Here is an 8,489-nt window from a genome sequence, read left to right on the forward strand (position 1 = left end):
CTTCATCTCCCAGTACCTACTGCAACCTACATCCTCCTGAATCTGCTTAGTGTATTGATCTCTTGGTCTCCCTCTACGATTTTTGCCATCCACGCTGCCCTCCAATGCTAAATTTGTGATCCCTTGATGCCTTAAAACATGTCCTACCAACCGATCCCTTCTTCTAGTCAAGTTGTGCCACAAAATTATCCCCAATCCTATTCAATACCTCCTCATTAGTTACGTGATCTACCCATCTTATCTTCAGCATTCTTCTGTAGCACCACATTTCGAAAGCTTCTATTCTCTTCTTGTCCAAACTGGTTATCATCCATGTTTCACTTCCATACGTGGCTACACTCCATACAAATACTTTCAGAAACGACTTCCTGACACTTAAATCTATAATCGATGTTAACAAATTTCTCTTCTTCAGAAACGATTTCCTTGCCATTGCCAGTCTGCATTTTACATCCTCTCTACTTCGACCATCATCAGTTATTTTGCTCCAAGAGAACCATTTGTATGAATATCAAGAGCTCAGATGGCAACCCAGTTCTAAGCAAAGAAGGGAAGGCAGAAAGGTGGAAGGAGTATATAGAGGGTTTATACATGGGCGATGTACTTGAGGACAATACTATGGAAATGGAAGAGGATGTAGATGAAGATGAAATGGGAGATAAGATACTGCGTGAAGAGTTTGACAGAGCACTGAAAGACCTGAGTCGAAACAAGGCCCCGGGAGTAGACAACATTCCATTAGAACTACTGATGGCCTTGGGAGAGCCAGTCCTGACAAAACTCTACCATCTGGTGAGCAAGATGTATGAGACAGGCGAAATACCCACAGACTTCAAGAAGAGTATAATAATTCCAATCCCAAAGAAAGCAGGTGTTGACAGATGTGAAAATTACCTAACTATCAGTTTAATAAGTCACAGTTGCAAAATACTAACGCGAATTCTTTACAGACGAATGGAAAAACTGGTAGAAGCGGACCTCGGGGAAAATCAGTTTGGATTCCGTAGAAATGTTGGATCACGTGAGGCAATGCTAATCTTACGACTTATTTTAGAAGAAAGATTAAGAAAAGGCAAACCTACGTTTCTAGCATTTGTAGACTTAGAGAAAGCTTTTGACAATGTTGATTGGAATACTCTCTTTCAAATTCTGAAGGTGGCAGGGATAAAATACAGGGAGCGAAAGGCTATTTACAATTTGTACAGAAACCAGATGGCAGTTATAAGAGTTGAGGGACATGAAAGGGAAGCAGTGGTTGGGAAGGGAGTAAGACAGGGTTGTAGCCTCTCTCCGATGTTGTTCAATCTGTATATTGAGCAAGCAGTAAAGGAAACAAAAGAAAAATCGGAGTAGGTATTAAAATTCATGGAGAAGAAGTAAAAACTTTGAGGTTCGCCGATGACATTGTAATTCTGTCAGAGACAGCAAAGGACTTGGAAGAGCAGTTGAACGGAATGGACAGTGTCTTGAAAGGAGGATATAAGATGAACATCAACAAAAGCAAAACGAGGATAATGGAATGTAGTCAAATTAAATCGGGTGATGCTGAGGGGATTAGATTAGGAGCTTTCATATAAATTGCAAGATTTTTTACATCATCCTACAGTTTTTCCATGATTACGTGACTCACTAAGAATAAGTAGAAGCTGTTGCGCACCTAAGCCTGTTGTGCACGCTGTGACGCTGTTATTGTTGTGCGCAGTGGCCAAACTCAGCAATTATTCTCTTTTTATTGAGGGTAACGAGGATTGCACTTTTTGTGTTGGCAGAAGAGCCAACATCGTGTTATTAGAGGAGGCCTAAATGTACGCGTTTTAGCTCACGCAGGCTGGCGTGAAGAGGGAAGAACTATACTGACGTAATTAGTTTGATACTTAACTTTAATCCATTAATGATGAACGTCGCTCTTGACGGTACATGATTCACAATATTATCTGTTCAGAATACATTCTTAAAGTAATTATAGTAACTGAATATGGCGCCTTGCTAGGTCGTAGCAAATTACGTAGCTGAAGGCTATGCTAAACTGTCGTCTCTGCAAATGAGAGCGTATGTAGACAGTGAACCATCGCTAGCAAAGTCAGCTGTACAACTGGGGCGAGTGCTAGGGAGTCTCTCTAGACTAGACCTGCCGTGTGGCGGCGCCCGGTCTGCAATCACTGATAGTGGCAACACGCGGGTCCGACGTATACTAACGGACCGTGGCCGATTTAAAGGCTACCACCTAGCAAGTTTGGTGTCTGGCGGTGACACCATAGCACTCGATCGTCTTGTTTGATCATAAGCCTGGTTATTGACTAGGGAAAGCTGCGTGGATTTCCTCCATGATTATGGGGTTGTAGTGTATTGGTTCATGACTGGCTAACAACCTTGCAGTGTCACACTTAATAAGCAACAAAATTTTGCAGCGACTTCATAGCGCAACGCACGTCTAGGGTTAAATACCCACTCAAACGACAAAACTTTTATCATTACTACGATTATTTTTCAGTCAACATCGCTTCCAGTTCGCAGGCTTCATTAACTCATACTTACTGCACTACAGGAGTCTGCACTGATGAGAAGTGCAGGAGAACAGCAAAGCAAGAGCGACGGAGGCCAGATAAGTGTTGGTAAATACAGCGAGAATATGCAGCCGGCAGCGCTCGGGAAGCCCGGAGCAGGCGGCGGCAGCGGATGCGGCGTTCATCACTCGCAAGCTGAGGCAGAGGCAGAGGTGGAGAGGGCCAGAGGTAGAGGAAGAGAGGCACAGGCCCGGCGCTAATTCCGCGCCGGCGTTATCGCGGCCGGCAGACCTCGCGGGGCACGGCCGCGCAAATTGCAGCGCCGCGAAAACAGGCGGCGCGCCGGCCGGAATCAAAATTCCGGATTCCGGCGGACGGCGGCCGCGACCGCGGCTGGCCCCGTCTTTCGTCCAGAAATTAGGTTACAATAACCGCGGCGCGCGGCGTCAGGTAAATTATATTGGGCCGCGCCGTCTCGCGCTAATCCGGCAGCGGCGGCATTTAAAATCGAGTTAGGGCGCAGTTTGGCGCCGGCAAATCTCGTTAATAGTTGGAGAGCACTTAGCTGCCCCTCACAATTACATGCTAATTCCCGGCCATTAGGCGCTCGCGCCGCCTCCGCGTCCCGGCGACGGCCAAACAGCGCGGCCGCCAGGGGCGCTGGCGGCGACGGATCGCCTGCGTCCTTCCGCTGCGACAACAGCCCGCCGCGCCGCGCCGCGCCGCTGCCCGACTGCAAATGCGGCAGCGGTCTGGCGTGAGGTCAGTCGCTTGACGGCGCGTTTCGGCGCGGGCCCGCCCGTTGCCGGCGCGCCGTAAGGCACGGAGGCTCGCACTGGGGCGTATCGCTTTCCAGTCGGGCGTGCCGCGGCAGTCCTCACTCGGGGAAGTGAAGCGTCTCTTACAGCCTCTCCTTCCCAAGTGGCTCTTTCCGCCTTCCCGTGGTGCCAGACGTCAAGCTCGGCATTCTGCCTTGCGTCAAAAGGGAGAGCTGCGACCCAACCCGATGCGAAAGCGAAGGGTGCGTGGCACAGGGGGAGCTGTGTCGAGGGACCGAACACCAGTCCCTTTCTGTTCGCAGGGCACGGACCAGCAGGTGCTCTGCATGCCGGCGACCTCGTTTGTCGGCGTGGGATCGCGGCGCGAGTCGGCAAGGGTGCTTCGCCGCGCCCCTGGGTAACCGGGGCGTGTTCTGCCAAACCCAGGAGGTGGTGACATCGCCTGGGCTAGGTTAGATGGGCCCAGACCGCCGAACGACTGGGGGACCGACCCACCACCTGAGTAGGAGTGGGTCCTCGGCCTTCAGGTGGAAACTCGGGCTAGTAGGCGGCGAAGGGCGAGAGGTGCATCCGCCTCTCCGGAGTGCGGGGTGCACTTGCCGAGGAGCGTCGAGTGAAATCGTCGACGACGAGGCCTTCGACGGGGACCAGTGCGCTGGCAACGGCGCGTTGAACCCTGCAGCTCTGGAGTGCCCTTGACCTAGGGGCGAGGTCGGTGGGCGAGCTGCAACAGTCCCCCCCCATGCCAGAGGAGCCGGTCCGGGGCAAGAGACGGGCTCCCACCTTATTTTCACTCGTTAATCAATATGGCTACACCTGAGACGAGTGAATCGAGTGCGCTCAAGCGAGCATCTGTGATGCTTGATCCCTCTCCTCAAGATGAGACGGGACTAGCAGAAGACGAAACAGTGACGCAAAGACATGCACGTATCACGCTGCTCTTGGAGCAGAATATCAAAAACGGCAAGATAAGTCAGGCGGCATTGTCCATTATTAAGAATGAGCTGGCTGCTTGGGCCATAGCCCACGCCAAGCTCGAAGGCCGCGTAGAAGAGTTGGAAAAAGAAAACGACCGTTTGAGAAAGCAACCAACAAAGACTTGGGCTGGGGTGGTCGCGCAAGCGCCGCCAAAGCCAACCACGAAAGAAACGATCGCCAAGGTGACCAAGCGGTCAGACACGGCGGTCTTTCTAAGAACGTTACCGGGACAGGACACTAGTGTTAAAAAGATACAAGAACTGTTGACTAAAAGTATTGACCCGGCGAAAGACAAAATCAGAATAAATAAGGTAAAACCCAGTAGGAATTCGGTAATAGTGGAGGTAGCTACAGAGGAAGACAAGGAGAAATTGTTAAAAAATCCCAAACTGAACTCGGTGGTCAAGTGTGAACCACCGAGAAAAAGAAACCCACTAGTCATATTATACGATGTACCTTCAACAATGACGAATGAAGAATTGTACAAAAGCATAAAAGACCAGAATTTTGATCAAATGGCTGAAAACGAATTTAAAGACTCTTTCAAGTTAAGATTTAAAACGGGACCTCGTGATCGTGATGTTGTCCATCACGTCGCAGAGGTAACAGCACCAATGTGGAAGCAAATTATGATAATGGGCAGACTATACATTGGCTTCCATGCCATTAATGTTAGGGACTACCTGGTGGTACCTCGTTGCCACAATTGTGGAGACCTGGACCATATTCTAAGGCATTGTACCAGGGGGTCGGCCTGCTCCAGGTGCGGTGAAGATGGTCACACACGTAAAGAATGCAAAGCTGCAAGCGTATGCATTCCTTGCAAAAGACGAGGGAAGAAAAGCTGCGGAGCCTCAGGACGAAATTGCCCTACATATCGCATGTTAGAGCAAAGACTTATATCTAGAACAGATTATGGCTGAGTACGTTAAACAGAACAGGATGCCAAAGAGGAAATCCCCTAGCAAAAGGAGGAGGGACGCCATTAGGGCAAGTAGATTCAAAGAATTTATAAAATCTTTCTTAAGGGACCCAATACCTGAAACAATCGATAAAAGCATCCAAACAGATCCACCTGAAACAGCTGATAAAAACATCCAAACAGATCCACCAAAAATAGATAAATGTTTTCAGACAGAAACTATTCCCATGGCTACTCCCTCCTCTCTTAGCAGGGAAGTGAAGCCGATTAAACATCTGCACCGGCAAAGGCATCCTGGGCCTGAGGTCTCAGCAAACGACAGTAATCAGAAAATAGAAAAGCCTGTGCAAGAGAGCACAATAACAAGCTCTCTAGAAACCCCAGTGGTTAGACTACCACCAGTAGATCCGGTTCGGATCTATCCTAACTTAGAGTTCACCATGCAATTGGCGAGATTGGAGCAGCCGGCTACCTTGACCACTGCCTTACGACATGTGGTCCGTGTAGGGCACGAATATGGAAGAAGAGTCACCTTCTCGGTAATGGAGGCTGTAGATAGAATACAGCTTAAGTCAGTGAATCTCCCCACTGACTTCGGAGCCCTGCGAGACTTACTAAAGAAAGTTTTCGAGAGACGTGGAGAAAAGTTTGACTTAAACGACATTTACGAACAGTCAGTTTTGGCTAATGGACGAATTACATATGACTGGAATAAGACTTGGCCGGACGATCACATATATACATACTTTCCATAGATGACGAAAATCACTATTGGCCAACTGAACACACACAACAGTCGACTTGTAATGCAGGAGCTGCGAAGGGAAGTGGAGGAGAGGAGGCTAGATGTGCTCTGTCTACAGGAGCCGTACTCCCTGGACGGAAAGATTACATTTACAGCCGCCACGTGGCAGGTAATCAGCCAAGGTGACAATCCAAAAGCGACAATAATTATTACAAACAAAGCCCTGAAAGTGACCACCTTATCACAGCACACCAATAGTCACTGCAACGTCGTGGAGCTGCTATCTCCCCGGGAATCGATCGTATTGATCAACATGTACTTTCAGTACGGAGATAACATTGAAACGCATCTCGACCATCTGACAACGGTAACCACGGCGTTGCGGGGACGAAGGATGATAATTACGGCTGACATAAATGCAAAATCCCCCCTGTGGCACAGCGGGACAAGGGACACCAATGGAGAGAAAGTAGAGGACTTTATTATGGCATCACAGCTAGTAATAGCCAATCAACCTGGTAATCCTCCAACCTATGCGGCGGGAGGAGGACCGGGTACGAATATTGATATAACCTTAGCCACCCCCAATGCAATTAATACGATACAAGAGTGGAAAGTGGAAGAAAACGCCACTACAAGCGATCATAATTTAATTACGTTCATTGTAGGCGGAAGGGGATCTTGCTGGGCCACGGGGTGGGAGATGCAGTTTAATTACAGAAGGGCTGATTGGGAACGACTAGCCAGGGAGTGCGTCATTCCTGCCTTGCCGGAGGGTGAAGTAGACCTTGACATTGACGTAAACGACCGAGCAGAAGAACTGACTAACGCTATAACTAGCGCGGTGAAAGCTGCCGTACCGACCAGGAGAAAGGCCATTGCAGCCTCTCCATCACCATGGTCGCCCGAATTAGAGAACATGCGCCGGTCTGTTAGAAGGCTGAGAAGGTATTACCAGCGCAGTGTCGTCTGGCCAGAGCGGCAGAGATGGCTGATGCAGTATCGGGAAGCTAAACTTCGTTTTCAGAAAGAACTCCAGGCTGTTAGGATACAAAGCTGGGAAAATTTCGTCCAGAATCAATTGGCATTGGACCCCTGGGGTACACCGTATAAATTAGTACGAGAAAAGATCCGCTCTCCACTGGAATTAACAACAGTCAGGCATGGGGACAGGATGACGGAATCTTGGCAGGAAACTGCTGAGGTCCTCCTCCGGTCCCTGCTGCCTGACGATAGCGCGGATGGAGAATCTGTACAGCAACAACAACTAAGACGAGACAATCTAAATGAATACACTAACAACACGGCAGTCTACCCTTTCTCGGAGGAAGAGGTGGCTGCCCACATAAAATCACTTAAAAGAGGCAAAGCTCCCGGGCCAGATGGCATTGTAGCTGAGGTGGTGCAGTTCCTAGCTCCCCAGCTAACTGCACCACTCACTCACTTATATAATGAGTGTCTGATACAGCAAAAAATTCCAAGGGTGTGGAAGTCCGCAAACGTGGTCATCATCCGGAAAGGACCAGATAAAGATCCTACAAACGTAAAATCCTATAGACCAATCTGTCTAATCAATATACTAGGGAAGATATTAGAAAAGCTACTTGCTGACAGACTGGCTGCACATAGAATGCTGCGTGGGGTGAGCGACAGACAATTCGGCTTCAGGCCTGGGCGATCAACATCTGATGCGATCGCCCTGGCTGCTGAGGTCTGTGGCTCTACCCCACACAAGTATGTGGTGGGCATTATGGTTGACATCAGTGGCGCCTTCGACAACTTGTGGTGGCCTTCGCTCTTCTCCTGCCTGCGGGAGAAGGAGTGTCCAGGGCCGCTATATGGTTGTCTGAGGAGCTATTGTGAGGAACGGGAGGTCTGGCTATCATCCTCTAGCAAGAGAATTGGAAAAGTTATAACTAAAGGATGTCCTCAAGGTTCCGTGTTAGGGCCCCTATTTTGGGACATCCACATGGAGCCCTTATTAGACACACTACAACAAAGTGAAGAAGTGCTAGAGGTGATAGCCTACGCGGATGACCTCCTCCTGCTGGTCGGCGGCCGTAGCCGCGAAGACATCGAACCTAAAATAGAGAGTGCTTTAAACAAGCTACAACTATGGTGCCAAAACACCAAAATGACGGTGTCACCAAGCAAGTCCACCTACTTACTATTGAAGGGACAACTAATCCGCAACCCAACTGTACGAATCAACCGCTCGCCGGTTCTTCGGAGACGTGACGCACGATATCTGGGCATCATCATTGATGAGAAGTGGAACTTTGGAAAGCACATTGAAACCGTAACCCAGAAAGCACTACAAACGCTGAATAACCTCATATCAATAGGACACAGAAGATTTCACCTTCCATCACATCTGATAAAACTCTACCACAACAGTATATTAACATCGATAGTGGGTTACGGTTCGGGGATCTGGGCACACAGGCTCACGAGGGTGGTGCCCGCCATGACAGTGAGAAGGGTTCAAAGGAGCATGATTTTGAGATCGGTAGGTGCTTATAGAACAACACCAGGGGGAGCACTACTAGTCCTAATGGGGC

Source organism: Schistocerca americana, chromosome 5, assembly GCF_021461395.2.
Source record: "Schistocerca americana isolate TAMUIC-IGC-003095 chromosome 5, iqSchAmer2.1, whole genome shotgun sequence".
In the NCBI taxonomy this organism is placed as follows: domain Eukaryota; kingdom Metazoa; phylum Arthropoda; class Insecta; order Orthoptera; family Acrididae; genus Schistocerca; species Schistocerca americana.